The 16,228-nt window shown below is 40.1% G+C and overlaps 1 protein-coding gene across 1 annotated transcript in view; it reads left to right on the forward strand.

Annotated features, from left to right (window-relative positions):
• The window catches only part of syndig1l (synapse differentiation inducing 1-like), a 67,512-nt gene that overhangs the window by 35,111 nt on the left and 16,173 nt on the right, over positions 1-16,228 (forward strand). The window lies entirely within an intron of this gene.

Genomic DNA, 16,228 nt, shown 5'->3' on the forward strand with positions numbered 1-16,228 from the left:
AGAGATAAAGGAATAAACTAAATTGTGAACTATTAAGTGGAAACATAACTATGTATTACTGTTTTCTTTTCAACTCACTTATATTAACAAGTTAGGCACTACAGGTCACACACCATCAGGTAGTAATTTTGGTAATGTCACTCTATTTCATGCCTTTTTTAGGAAGGATTGTAAATGTGCTGAAAATGTAATTTTGTGTTGTATAGCATCTTTAATAGAATTTACTCATTAGCTTTGCTTATGCATTCAGCCAAGCAGTTGCATCCCCTTTGGTTGTGAAGTTTCTCCTCGCATCGAAGCTTCCCCTCAGTCTTTACCTGTGTATGGCCGCACAGTAAAACATTCAATTTGTGTGTATACTCAACCGTGGGGCTTTTGTATCATAAAAAGGTTGAGAAGGCTACATTAATTTCCATGGGTGCTTTAATTGGATTCAGAGTGGTTCTCACAAGGAGTGCATTTCGAGTGCCTTTCCCCCCTCTTTTGTGCATTCAGGAAAGCAGCTGCATTACTCGGATCAAGAATAGCTTTTTCCATACAATTTTTTAAGGTACTCAGTGGATGTAAAGGCTTGTGGTAGAAGTTGAAGAGGTCAGCTCTCGATAGCTGTGTTTCAAAGCAAAACTAGCTAAAAAAAACTGTCTAAATGCAAGACACCAGGAGGGGTAGATATAAACAGTCCTTTTATTTAAACAAACTATGAACTGTAATTGCAGCCACGGCAAGATATTCCCAAAACCAAAATTCCCAAAAGAGCAGAGAATAATTAAAGCTGCAAGCAGCGATGAACGGGCCCTCGCACCCTTGTGCACGTTCAGGCGTTGAGTTTTCATCTCAGAATTCCGAAAAAAAGTTTTAATGAAAAAAATAAATCTGCTCTGTTTACCAGTGGCGTAGGCAGATATATTTTTTTGGGTGGGCCAGAACAAAAATGGGTGGGCCATATTGTCCCAGAAAAAGCGGATTTATAAAAACTTTTAAGCAGAAAACAAGACAAACAGACAGATTAAAGGGAGTGTCAATTTTACTTTGTAATCTGCATTACAAATGCTCCCGTGCATGAAAATTTGCATCTACATTTAACATAAAAATGTAGCTTTTTATTTATGGCCTATACGGCTAATGAACAACACAATTAGGCTGAGTATAAAAACAGGCTATACCTTTGTTGTTTTCATGGCTTACAAAACAAGATGCACAAATGTCTAATATTTCCATGATAGATGGAAATTCCTTCCGACGCAGTTGCTGAATGAATATCGTGAATTCAGCATCCTCAACCGAGATGTGATAGTGATCACATGAGGTCCGCAGAGATTCCTTCTCCGCAAATGTCTTATTAGAGTGCGGGAGAAAAAAAATGTTCAATTCACCGCGGCATGCGGCCTCTTGCATGCGGCTGAGCTCGGCTGCAGAGCGGTCCGCTGTTGCACCACGGCAGCACACATGAATGGGAACGCCGGCGGAGGTCTGCGCTTTGCAGATCAGCAGATCAGAATGGGCCTTCCATCTGAACAACCAAGTCCTGAGGTGCTTGCGCAAAGTCACACAAAATAACAATACCATCTATATAAATTAAAGACAAGAGTATTTGTCAGGGTTTGATACTTCCCCCCAGTTTGAGTTTCAGTTCTGTCCCTCCTGTTTCCCATTTGCCCTGATTGTGTCTACACCTGTGTCTCGTCGTGTCTCGTTATCCCCTGTGTATATCTGGTCTTGTCATTCCTTTGTTCCCTGTCGGCCCGTACTGTTTCCACCTCCATGTCTCCCCGTAGTGTTTCATGATCCTGGTTTTTGCTGATCCTGCTCTGCAGCGCTTTTAGTTCTTGTTTTTTGTAATTAAACCTTTTTTTGTTGAGAACTCCTGCCTCCGGCCTCCTACTCTCTCTCCTCGTTTGGGTCCTTATCTAACCTATCACAACAGTATTTCCCAATGTTTCAAACCAAAAGCAAAATAAAACTGTATTAAACTGGACAGGGGGAACATGTTTGCTTCCAAGTGAATGACAGCTTCTTGCAAGTTGTGAGGTATATCGTTAATTCAGAAAAACCGAGCAGAATTTTATTTTTTAATTAAAACTTTTCTCGGAATTTGAAGCTAAGTTACTCCTTAATTCAGAAAAACCGAGCAGATTATTTTTCTATATTCCGTTAAAATATAGTAGTTGTTCTGTAAAGTTGTAAAAACGGTCTATTCAGTAAAATATATACTCATATACTAATAATAAAAAATCTATTCAGATTATTTGATCTCAGTAAATACAGTAGGGCCAAGGACTGTTGTCAAGCCATTAGAAAGGAATGCATTGTCTCAATAGGCCTTTTGCCTGTTCTCTGATTGGTTCATCGTTGCCAGCGATAGTGGACACCTGAAGTTAATGTTTGTTGGAACACCGTTGTTATCCAACATTTGATTATAAATAGATTATGATACAGATTTGTAAATTGGGTTTACACTAAAAACCTAACGTTGGCTTGACGTCTAATTATAGTAAGGTTACATTGACTAGATGTGGGATGATGGTTGCTTGCCAGCTCTACGTGATTAGTTATCTAACGTCTGATGATGAAACCCGTATTCAACCAAGAACTGACTTCAATACAACGTCCCTGTGTGGGCTGAATGGTCTGACAGTCAGTCAAGCGGAGCGGCTTCTCACTTACCAAAGTTGCACTAAAACATTTTGACAGATTTTTGCGCGCAGTGTACCACATACAATTGGTTTGAGGTCAGTAAGCACAACAAGAATTCATACAAAAGGCGCACCGGATGATGAGGTGCACTGCCGATTTTTGAAAAAAAATGTTAAAGGGGACCTATTACGAAAAACATGTTTTCTCTTGCTTTACTGTAATATATATAAAGTGGTCTCCCCTCAGCCTGCCAACTCAGAGAAGGAGGAAAGCAACCAAATTCTGCAGTGTCTGTACAGCCGCCCGGATGAGCCATCCAGTGTGATGTGGCTTCTACGAGCTGTTCAGATTCTGCTCCCTTTCGTTACGTAACGAAAATGCGATTTACATCGGTTGGCCTCTGATGCGTGAAACCACACCCACAACTAAGTCTGGCCGGAACAACAACAACAACTCCGCCGGCCGGAGCTTCCGCCATTTTTTCGTAGCGGTATATCGCGTCATTCAGGCAGCCAATCAGCACAGTGCCTCATTATCATAGCCCCGCCCACTCAGAATCCCGCATAGATAATGAGGTTAGAGAATGGGAAGATAAAGACATGGCTCAGAGGCTGAATTTCTAATTTATTTAGCAAAAACAATCAAAAGCTTGTTTTTAAGACATTCAAGGCCTGTTTAAAATAGGTATTAGATGCCATAATAGGTCCCCTTTAAGGATTTTAGGTGTGCCTTATAGTGCGGAAAATACGGTATATGCCTCGTACACATTATACAAACTCTCCACCAGTCAGCTGTTCACAGCTGTTTTCAGCCAGTTTTCTGATGATCAGAATATTCCCTGCATGCCATATCTGATAGCATATGCAGCTCTGGAATTAATAGTCATTAGGACCTTCTGCTGTACTGGAGGTCAGTTATTGACTATTCAACACCATCCAGATATGCTCATTAAAAGTCAGGTAGGAAACTGGTAAACAAAATATTGTTTTTATAAGGTAGATCTTTGCTGTCTATCTAATAGAGGTCAGTGACCCACAACATTATACTTGGTTTATTTACATTACAATGTGTTCAGATGTATTCCATTTAGATAGATAGATAGATAGATAGATAGATAGATAGATAGATAGATAGATAGATAGATAGATAGATAGATAGATAGATAGATAGATAGATAGATAGATAGATAGATAGATAGATTTCAGAAATTAGGTACAATATCACAGGCTGTGCAGGATATTTTCTTTTGACTGAATTGAAATTGCCAGTAAGCCAACCTTTGTTCTGCCTTTACTTTCCTAACTTTATCTGCCTCTTGAACTTCTGCTGGATGATGTCTGTGTGTGTTTTTTCACTCTGCAAACAGCCAGAAGGATGCACAGATATTGTTCGGGAGTTCTGAGGCAAAGCACAGCGCAGGTCTGCCTCTGAAGAGATTGCACTGTAACATTTGCTCAAGGCCAGAATGGCAAGAGAGTTTGTGCACAACGAAAGCTACATTGTGAACATCGTGACCTTTTATTTGCTTCCACATTTCATTATGAAGAGAATGAAAAAATATTGATCACCACGGCAGGGCCACTTTTTTACAGCTTTTAACGGCTCTCTGAGCACAGTTTGAACATTGCTGGTTCAATCAGGTTTGGCGTTAAACATGCTTGTTTTGTTATTCCTTTTTTTTATTAAGCAATATTTCTCCTGCAATTACTTTGCAGGGCCTCCATACATCTCATAAAACTCCAATAATCAATCATAAACAGTACGTAAAAAAAGATAGAGAAATTGAGTTTTTAACATGTGAAGGTTTCTGTACAAGTCTGTACATAAAATGTCTCCTCAGCTGCATTTCACATCTATTTTAAATGTTAAGGTCTGCAACACATCATCCCCAAAACTAGTAAAGTTGAAAAAATTAGAGCTGGTAGTAATGTGAAAAAAAAGTGATAATGTTATTTCAAGCAGAACGTGATTTGTTGCTAAAGCAGTTGGGCGACACCGATTTACCTATGTCGCCACATGTGTCTTTACGCGCAAGGTTTTCATTATTAAACCGTACTTGTGTGCACCTGATGCTTTTTAGACCTGACAGTTTTCAAGTCTTTTAAGAACATTTTTGAAATGTTCCCTACCAGTTTTTCTTGAATAACAATTTATGCAGAGTTTGAAAGTCCATATTCAATTCAATTCGAAATACTTTTTTAATCCCCAAAGGGAAATCGATCAGTCATTAGATTAAATTTAATTACGTATTTCAGTTATGAATGAAGAATTGATGAATGAAGAATTGAGGGTCATCATCATTGAAATGTTTTCAGGATCGATGAATCATTGTTTCGGACGCGTTTTGAAAGAAATGAATACTGTGTACTCTGAATCACAGACGAAAAAGAAAGCACAAGGTTTCCTTGTAGCCATTGGCCTTGGGATTGACGCAAACCACCATTCTCCCTGACTGATCCAGGCTGCTATTAACAATGAATGTAACAATGATATTCTGCTGTTGCAAACCTGAAATGATTACTCACTTGGTGTCTTCATACCGGAACATCTTTAAACGTGGTATGAGAAAGAATATTAGGGATAAAATGTTTACATCCCAACGTCTCTTGGAATGAGTTTCAGAATTGCTATGCAGGATTAGATGTTTGAACAGCAACGAATCTGATGAAACAAAACATGTTGAACACCTTGGATTACTTTCTACAATAAAATAAAAGGAAATGAAAGAATCACTGTTTAATTAATTAGCTTTTTCTTTTTGCCGGTTTTAGTTGTCAAGTGGGGGCGTTACCAGGTGGCGGGGTGGGGGTGGGGGGGGTGGACACACGGACACGCTCTGCCCACCGAAGGAAAACTGGATGTAGTGTTGATGGCAGTCTGGGCACGCATGTGATATCCCATTCACTATTACTGTGTATGTATGTGTGGTGATTTGTGGATTCACTTGTCATGTAGAGTGAACTATCCAATGAGCACTGTTGATTCACAAAGCCCTCCCACCCTTTGCCGCTGCTGAGCGCGAGCTGAGTGGGTCAGTAATAGTGTTGTCAGTTCTGGGTTTCTGTTGCTATATTAAGCGACTTTTCAGACCCCCCTAGCGACTCTTTTTCAAAAAAGCAACTAGCAACAATTCAAGCGACTTTATCTAAATGTTAGATCTGCTCAGACCCTAGTGGTTTTTAAGTCTTCTTTGAAAACTTATTTATTTTCTTTGGCTTTTAGTGTGTGACAAATTAGTTCCCCACATCTGTGTGAAGTGATTGTGCACTTTATGTGTCTGTTCTTTGTCGTCTATTCTCTATTATCTATTTTTTATTACTATTTTATTGATCATTTTAGTATGTTAGTGATTTTATTGTTTCTACACTGTGTACTGTGTTTTTCTTTTGGTATTGTTTTATTTTCTTGTATGCTGTACAGCACTTTGGTCGACCTCGTCGTTTTTAAATGTGCTTTATAAATAAAATTGACATTAACATTGACATCATCTGGTGTCATTGGAAACTTTTGGAAACTCTGACATGAAAGTGTTACGCCCCGTTGCCGGGGAAAAGATAAAAGTAAAAAAAGACACGAGCACAACACGTTGCAGCCAGTGTGTATTGTTCATCCATTCACCATCACATTACGCTGATTCTCATTCAACACGTCAAACAGGCATTTTCAATCAATCACCGTACTGTTTGCTGTCGGCCAGGTAAAACAGTTGAACCCAGAACTCATGATGAATCATCGTTTTAACCTTTTTAACTCCTTTTAAAACATGAAAATAATTAATTATTAATCTCTTTTTTAACTCTCTTATTCTAACACATGAAAACAATTAATTACGAATTTCTTTTTTAACTCTATTATAACCATGACAAACGCACAGAGAAAAGTAGCATGAGCCTGCAAAATGAAATTGTGGTTGCAAGACCAATGTTAATGGATAAACTGCCAACTGATGTGAACATCTCTGAAGCTTGCAAATGCATTCAGCAGTACAAAGATGCATTTCCCATCTTGCACAGACTGCATGTCACTGCACTAATCATTGGTGTGTCTTCAGCTGCATGTGAAAGCTATTTTTCAACATTAACCCGCATTCTCACTCCTCTCCGCAGAACAATGCTGCATTCACGGAAGAGAGATTTAGTCATTTTGGCCCATGAGAAAGAGATTACAAGGAATCTTGACATGAATAGATTTGTGACAGAATTTGCCAAGAGCAACCGCAGACTTGTCCTGTAGATGGTATCTGGGATAATAAGGATATACTCTGTAACCTAACCTGTTGCTTTATTACCTGCACATCTCATTGTGTTCTAAGTTCTACTTTTGTGTCGTTACCTCCTCTATCACCTTAGAAAAAAACAAAAACAAAAAAAAAACATTATCACCTGCATGTTCATATGTTCAGTTATGGATGTGTTCTAAGATATACCTTTGATTGTGTCTTTACCTCCTCTATCACCTTAGAAAAAAACAAAACAAAACAAAATTAAAGCTCCCAGCAGTGATGAACGGGCCCTCGCACCCTTGTGCACGTTCAGGCGTGCTGCAGTGGAAGCGCTTGTATGACTTGCATGTAGATTCTTCAGGCCTGGACATTTAGCGGATGATACCACCCACGAGTCTTTATGTCAAACCATTCAAAAGTTATGGTAGAAAATAGGGACTATCAAATATTGACCAAACAGAAAAAGGGGCGAGGCTAATTCATGCCAATGAAGGTCAAGTACTCAAAACTGAGTCCGATGACACCACCCACGAGTCTTTATGTCAAACCATTCAAAAGTTGTGGCAGAAAGTAGGAACTATCAAATATGGACCAATCAGATGAAGGGGGGGGCGCGCTTTTTGGCATTTATCGTCGCCAGGGTAACGCTTTTGACTGAGAAAAGTAATGCGCATCGTTGCAGGATCGAGACGCACATTTTGAAGTATAACACACCTGGGTGCACGTAACGGTTCGGGCGAAGAAGCGGCCGAAGAAATGGCATAAATTGAGCCAAAATTACACGATTAATTGAAAATGGCGACTTCCTGTTTGGTTTCGGCCATGGCGCCAAGAGACTTTTCTTTAAGTTGGGACATGATACAGGTGTGTACCGATTTTCGTGCATGTCCGTCAAACCGTATTGTGGGGCTTGAGGCACGAAGTTTTCTAGGGGGCGCTGTTGAGCCATTAGGCCACGCCCATTAATGCAAACCATTAAATATCCAATTATTCGCCAGGCCTGGCTTGCGTGCAAAATTTGGTGACTTTTGGGGCACGTTTAGGGGGGCAAAAAGGCCCTCCTCCCCCAGCCTGTTCCCGAGGTGGTCCCGGACACACGGTATCACGGCACGGCACCATGGTAACAACTCCTGTCACAGCAGCAGTAGCAGCGCACCGCTCCGCTCTTTCCCATTTATCCTGGCCGAAACAAGATGACATTATATTATATTATTATATATGAATATGAATATTATATAATAATATTATTATACTTAATATTATACTTATGACATATACGTATCTGCGCAGCACTTAGCAACCAAACACCGCTGCATTGCATTGTGGGAAGTTTCTGCTTAGTTAGTGTCCATCAATCCACACTAATACATTTCTCCAGAATGAGTATGGATAGCGCATACTATTGTGTACGTACTAATGTTTCGGACGCACTAAAAAATCTCACATACTGTTTTTGCATACTCATTAGGGTGTAAGTATGCAATTTCGGATGCAGCCCGTGTCTTTGTGTTTAAGTTCTGGTTTGACCTTCCTGTTTCCCATCTGCCCTGATCGTCTGCACCCGTGTCTCGTTTACCCTTGTTAAAAGACAAGTTTACCGGCCGTTTCCGCTCTACTTCCTAAACTCCTCCCCTCTAAGCAGTTCACTTCCGTTTTGGGGTTTTTCCATTGAAAACAGTGGCAACATTGCTCTGACAAAGAGGGACAAAATGGATATTTCTAAGAAAAAAAGTGGTTCGGGAACGACATGTCTCGGCAGTTGGATGTAAGAACTCGAGGGAGCACCTGAAGGAGTGGTCATATAGAGAGAGCTGCATCCACAAACCAGCTTCAAAGAGACAGGTCCATGCGCTGCTTTGTTTACTTTTTTTCTGAAGCCACGGACCGGGCTGGAGGCTTTACATCTAAAAAACCACCGCGCAACATTTTTGTTTGTTCACACCACTTTGTTGACAAAAAAACAACAAAGGATAATCCCTTCCCTGAGTTGTGGTTGGTTTATAATCGCTCTCCCCAGCCAGAAAGGAGTAACTCAGCCGGCGGATCCGCTGCCTCCCCCAGAGAAACAAACACGGACCTGAGGTAAGTTCAGCAACTTTAGCTGTGAAGCTGACAGTACTGTAAATTATGAAGAAGTTGTCATACACTAACATTGCTACTGGTATTTTTATAAGGCAGTTGATGGTTTTGAGATGGGACGTGTGTGTATGTGTGTGCGTGCCTGCGTGTGAAAAAATCTGCCAGTGGAACAAGATTTTTTTGCTTGTAATGAGAAGATAAATCTTGTCCCATTGGCAGATTTTTCTACTTATTTCAAATGAAAATGTACTTGAAACAGGTGAAAATTGTCAAATAAGTTATTTTTTTGGTAAATACTCTTGTTTTAAGTGTAATGAGATTTTTTGCATTAATTTTGCTCCATCCATGTGTTCTGTTCCCCTTTTTTTAGATGGTCCTGAAACCTGTCACCTGAGGCCGAGCCTGCTACACAAGTGATGTTGTTCATTAAATAAAGATAAACAACAAATACTGTGTGCATTGTATTTTTTAATATTATATATGAATAGTTTTTATAGTGATGTAATTGTGTGGGATGTTTTTGTATTTTACTATGGAGGTAAGGGAACTGTTAATTTAATTTGTGCACATAAATCAAATGTGTGCATATTCTACAGTTGTGCATAAATAAATAGAAATGTAAACATTTAAGTCAAAACATACATATAATATGTAGTGTATTTTCTCTGTGATTAGAAGATTATGAACACGGATTACAGAGAAAATACACACTATATGTATGATTTGACAAATATTTAAATTTTTTATTTATGCATAACTGTAGAATAATATGCATTTGATTTATGTGCACAAATTCGATTGACAGTTCCCTTACCCCATATTTTACTTTTTTATTCCTGTTAAGATTAAACATATGAGTTTTCTTGTTGAAGCCATTTGTTTAGTTTCCTCAAAACTCAAAATGCATCCATTATTAATGTACAGTATGAGCTTACTATGAATGATGAACTGTTAAAAGACATTGTAGCACACTAAGGAAGATAAGGCCTATCATTCATGATCGTAGTTCAGTGCAATAATGAAATGAAATTATGTTTCATCAAACTTTATTTTCACAGTACAAACATCTGTTGGTTCCTAAATAAGGCTGCTCATTTTGGTTTTAAAATGCTGAGATATTTACTGCAGAACTGTAACCTTCCCTCAACAAAATCATCAATTTTTGGGAGTATGTGTGAAAAGTTGGGTGATGGCGGGAGGCAGAGCTGCAGGAGAATATTCCCAGGGCTGGTCCTCCACTCTTCATGAGTCCTACAGAGTTTCACCTCCTGTGCCGGTTCTGGAGTGGTAGAAGATGCTGGGAAGTTGGTGACGGCTGGTAAAGATCCTTCCTGTTGTGTGTGTATTGTGATAAAGTTCTTTATTTTCTGTAATGCAATTTAAAAAAAAAAAAAAAAAAAAAAATATACATTCTGGATTCATTACAAATCAACTGAAATATTGCAAGCATTTTATTATTTTAATATTGCTGATTATGGTTTACAGTTTAAGATTAAGATTTGCAGAATATTCTAATTTTTTGAGATAGGATATTTGAGTTTTCTTAAGCTGTAAGCCATGATCAGCAATATTAAAATAATAAAAGGCTTGCAATATTTCAGTTGATTTGTAATGAATCCAGAATGTATGACATTTTTGTTTTTATAATTGCATTAGAGAAAATCACAATATTCTAATTTTCTGAGACAGTCCTGTACTTCATCTTCTTCTGACCAGCATTTCTTTCAGACCCAGCTCTTCTGTCAGTCAGTGCAGGCAAGCCCGGTTTTCCCGTCTCACAGCATTTTCTACCTAGAGAAAAAAAAGCCAAGTAAACTATGATGTAGTTTGGATACCAAAAATGAAGACATATATGTCAAATAATCTTGTTACCTTCCATAAGATCGCAGCTGAATGGGAACACGATCTCCGGTCCAGCAAAACGCACATGACGCAGGTCTGACTCCAGCTTCAGTTACAGCACCCGAGCTTTAAGCCCCGCATTGTTCAAACACTGGCTAGGCTCGACATTTGCTTTCAAATAAACAAAACGATCATGTTTGTATGACATGACAAAACCGACTTTGTCTCTGTGCAGATATTGATAAACCTCAGAAACTTTCAGTTTGTCCGTTGCGGATTTCAGGAAGTAGGAGCAGATCAGCTGTCAGTTCTGCAGCTGTCATCACGTTATCATCCCAGTTCTGCACTGAATCCGGGTGGGGAGAGTAACGCCATCTCCAGTCAGAGTATAGAACCGTATTCCCATGGCTAAGACATAGTTGTCGACATTAAAAGCTCACGAGCAGCGAGTCTTTGCTTTAGGTTTTGTGTCCACGCCGCTGTGTTTACACCGGTAAACGATGCGCAAATCACTCCCACCGGAAATGACCCGCATCTATGCAGACGAATGGCAGCGCCCGTGTTTTGGCGCGTAAACTTGTCTATAAGAGAGAGCAGGAAGCAGGAACTCCTGCCTCCTGCTCTCCTGCATCTGGGTCCTACTCCAACCGCACCGTGACATAAAAGTTTTGAATTTGAGTAAACCACAACCACTTTGACAAATCAAGGGATTAAAGATGATCAATATTGTTTCAATGTTCAATGTTTTTTTTTTTATTGAGTCAGTGGATATAAATGGTTACAAATAAAGATTTTGTAGCCAAAGCTTTCTGACTGCTTGATGAAAATTAAGGAAAAGCATCTGTGGCTTTGTCAGTTTGGCACCTTAAATACGATTACAAGACTCAGCTCCTGATTGAATTCCTTCCTCCTTCTCCCACCTTTTGCCTTCCTTTCTATCTGAAATATTCAACATAATAGTGAACGCAATTTCTTTCACACAAGAGCTTTGAATTTATTTTATTTATTTTTCATGTTTCATCCTCCTGCTGGATCATCTTGGATCAACAGGATAATGTTGCAGCTTAATGTGTCATAAAAGCAGTGACCTCAATCTTCAATTTCTTTTTAAACCATTTCAAATAATTGTTTTCTGTCTTGTCTTAGAGGTAGTCATGGTCCAAATGTGTCAACGCTTTGACCATGACAAATTGAAATATTCTGCTCTGGATCAAAACTGAGAATCTGTATTCCTATAAACAAAAAGCAAATTTAAATGCATCCTTTTGACTTTTGCTGAAGACATTGCAGATGCATGTGAGGAATATGGGGAAAGAAATAGTTTCATAAAGCTTTAGGGTGGCGGTGTACTTGATTCATTACTATTCCACATCTCAAAATCGAGGGCACTTTCAACCATATCTTTTCTGATTCCATCTGTTGTTTCTGTGCCAAAAGGAGTACATGAACGGATATACGTACATAAAAACTAATGAAAAACTAATGGGCCATCACATAAAGTCCATGATGAGCTGCAACATTTTGTGGCAGCAAACGATCACACTTCCCATTACATAAATGACTTTTTTTCTTTTTGAGGGAATGAGTTCTTTCTCCACCCACTCAGAATCAAGTTTACCTGTCAAGCATTAAATAAAAACCTGCTTTTATATTTCACAGTACAGCTTCAATCCAGATATTTTTTCTCAACCAGAAATGCATCTTTAACAAAATCTGAAAATAAATGAATAAAATAATTTTACCAAAGTTGACAGAGTGCAATGTTGAAGAGAAATATAAAGTTTGAAGATGTTCCAGCTGTTATTTGCTATTTGTTACTTAGGAGATTACCAGGAGATTACCAGGCTTTAGTTAATAATTGACTTTGGCTTCTGACACTTGTTTGTCTCACACAACCTTTTGACAAGTTGATACTGAGTGGAACAGGGTTTTCACTTTAAAAAAATCACTTAGCACGGTGAGGGCACGGTGTCACAGCAAGAAGGTCCTGGGTTCGATCCCCGCCGGGGGCGCTGTGGGCACTGAAGTGCGTGTTAGTTCCCCCATGACTTCGGCGCCCACACCCTGGGTGGGGTTGGTGAAAGGGCCTTTCTGTGTGGAGTTTGCATGTTCTCCCTGTGTTCCCTTGGTAGCTAATGTGAGCTACCCTCACAAAAACGTGCACACAGTCCTGGGTTATACATGCCCCCTCTGGCCAACCGGGGCGCCAGATGGGGTGGGGAGGATCTGGCCGGAATAACGTGATCCTTCCACGTTGGTAGAGGATGGCAATGCCCAGGACTGTAGCTTAGGTAGAGCACTGGGTGATGAAAATAGGAAAAAAATCGGGGATAAACATATATATATACTTTTTCTGCTGAGAGTTTCGGCCCTGGCCGGTATGGTATTGTGTGTTTCCATTATAAAAGAACCAAACTGGACCATTCCAGGGGCCCCTTCAGTTATAGGTCCAGAGGAAAATGGTACGGTATTTAGTTAGTAGGTAGTTAGGGCGGAGCTACTGACGTCACACGAAACAATCCGTTGATCAGCAGACAGAAAAATGTCACTGCTCATGACAAAAGCAAGCACGAAACAGCTCCGCCCAACTCAAAACCCCACCTTTCTTCTCTTTTCGGCTGCGTTTCTCCAAAAGCCGAGCGGAACAAAAACGACCTGCTGGATGACCTCGACGGTTGTTGTTTGTTCGCACTAGTATAACGCCACGCTGAGCATGTGGTATAAACCCTGCATGCCCAGTGGCGCCCACCCGAATTGGCTGGACCATTCTAACCCTTCCAAACCGTACCGGCCTGGACAGAACCGCTCAGTAACGGCGCTGTAGTCACATCCCAAGCACTTTTCACATCGAAGACAAAATGACACAATATGATACAGTTTGATACAATATAATTTGATTTGTATGATAGCATATAATGAAATACAGAAAAATAGACTGATGTTTAAAAAAAAAAAGTACTTAACCTGATATTGAGAAACTCTATGGGCCCGATTTACTAAGATCCTAAATAAAGAGTACTAAATTGCGTGTGCACTGAAAAAGTTTGCGCGTGCTGTTGTTGTGTGTTTTGCGGGTGATCAACTAAGATTGCGTGCGCAATTGATAACAGGTGCAAACCGCAGTATTTAAATGAGGTGTTGCGTGTCTTTTGCGAGCGCAAAATGAAATTTGACGAGTTGGAGTTAGAGATATTAGTGGAAGAGGCAAATTGTTGTGCCGTATTCAGCACCCCTGCCGTGAAAAGCACCCCCTCGTATATTCAATGATAAGTAGACCAAGAAAAAAAATGAGAATAGCCGAAATGAGAATATCATTTTTGTCAGACGAGGGGGCACTTTTCACGGCAGGGGTGCTGAATACGGCACGACACCGGGGTATGACTGCAGAACAAGTAGGCGCACAATAAGAAACACTTTTTTCTCCATGAAAACACGTGATTTATTTATTATCACAAATAAAAAAATGAATGTGCCTCCTGTGGCAACCTTTTGCTGAATAATACTCAATTTAACATTCAAATAAAATATTTCTCCTTTTGCATGTGGAGAATCCCCACCCCAGTCCTCAAATCAGGCACCAACAAGCATCCAGCGTAATGCTGGGCAGATTAGCACCTTCCTTTCGAACGTATTAAATACAGACGCAATCACAATCCCCGCAAAAACTTTCAGGCTTGGTAAATCTCATTGCGGGAGGTAAATGGACATATTTGCATTTTCCCCTCCCAGTATTTAGCGATTTCTGGTGGGTACGCCCCATATTGATTATTCATCAGGGCAAAAGTACTAAATGAATAGCGTGTGCTATTTTGCTCATTTGAGAGGCGCAGTCCTCTTTGCACGCTGTTAGTAGATCAGCTTGCACATTGGTTTGCGGGTGCTGTCAAGTTTGCACACGTTTTTACGCACGCAAACTTTTAGTAAATCAGGCCCTATATGTCTTATTTGAGGGGGAGGAGTTGGTATTTTTACGAGGACAGCTGGGATACACTGGCTTTGACTGGGACTGGACCCAAAGATGAGCACAACTCTGGGATACGTTTCTTCTGAGACTCATGTGTAGAGTTTAAATTCACTTCATGAGTTGTAGGAAAAAAAGAGTCATTCTCAGATAGATTTTTTAACCAAAACATCTACCTGAGAATCACTTATAGTTGTAAACACCGTCAAAGTGTTAGTTGTAGATGCTGCTCATGTTCTTTTGCTAGTTTTCATGATATCCCACAGACATCTCTGTAGTTCAAGATGAGACGTTGTCGTCTCTTCAGGTTTTCCCTGAAGGGCTTGGAGAAATAGTGAAAAGGGAATGAAAGGTTAACCTGCATCTGACTCGAGTGTGCACACTTTGATTGACATTAAACACAGTCTCTTTGATGAAAGCCTTCACTGCTTTCTTCACAGCAACTGGGCAGCAGCCAAATCTTATAGTACATCTGCCCTGCAGTGTCAAGTGTTGAAATACAACCAATCAAAGAGCAGGACATTGACTTTGTGAATGGGACAAAGGAGAAGGAATTGAAATGTTGCACGTTCCCACATAAAGCAGGAGATCTGGTCTCTGTTGGTGAAGAAGCGCAACAACAATGAAAGCAGACTAGCAGCCACTATCGCTACAGTACGTAGTTATAGGCACAAAAGACACCTGTAGCTCAAAAAGCCATTTTTTTTTTTTTAAAGACAGAATTTCCACCAAGATGTCACTCCCTGCTGTCCTGTCACACCCAAAAACAACTTGTAGCTGTCAGTGGTTCCTCATAGGATGCTAAGTAGTTAAGTGGCTCGACCTCAAGCACATCGCCTGGCATGATGGATTCCTGTTTGATCTATTTGATGTCGTGCAAATCCCGACAGGAGTTAGGAAATCACCTCAAAGGTTTAATGTGATATTACATATATATTGAACTCTAAAATCTCAGCATAAAGGTTTTTTCATGTAAAGATATATTGGAGTCACTCTCCCTGTGTGCGTGTTGTGATCCAATCTCTGCTGAAGCAGTCTGGTCTAACACAGAAATATCACCACATATGGGGCCAAGTCTCACAACAAAAAGTGTAATTAGGATTTATCCACATCACCAAAAGAGGGCAATGTATCTGTTGGATTTTGTTTTGTGGAGGGCAGTGACCACATGAAATTGCAGTAGCAACAGTCCTTGAATACTGAAACGTGTAAGCCCTAACTTGGTATATTGTTCTAACCTAAACCATGTATTTTGTAATATCACTTATCTAAGTAGCCTTGAATTCACATACAGGATTAAAAAGTGGCAACGCGTCACACCATGGGTGGGGTTGGCGAAAGGGCCTTTCTGTGTGGAGTTTGTATGTTCTCCCCATGTTCCCTTGGGTAGCTAATGGGAGCTACCCTCACAAAAACATGCATACAGTCCTGGGCTATACATGCCCCCTCTGGCCAACCGGGGCGCCAGATGGGGTGGGGAGGATCCGGCC

This window comes from Cololabis saira, chromosome 18 (assembly GCF_033807715.1).
Source record: "Cololabis saira isolate AMF1-May2022 chromosome 18, fColSai1.1, whole genome shotgun sequence".
Lineage (NCBI taxonomy): Eukaryota > Metazoa > Chordata > Actinopteri > Beloniformes > Belonidae > Cololabis > Cololabis saira.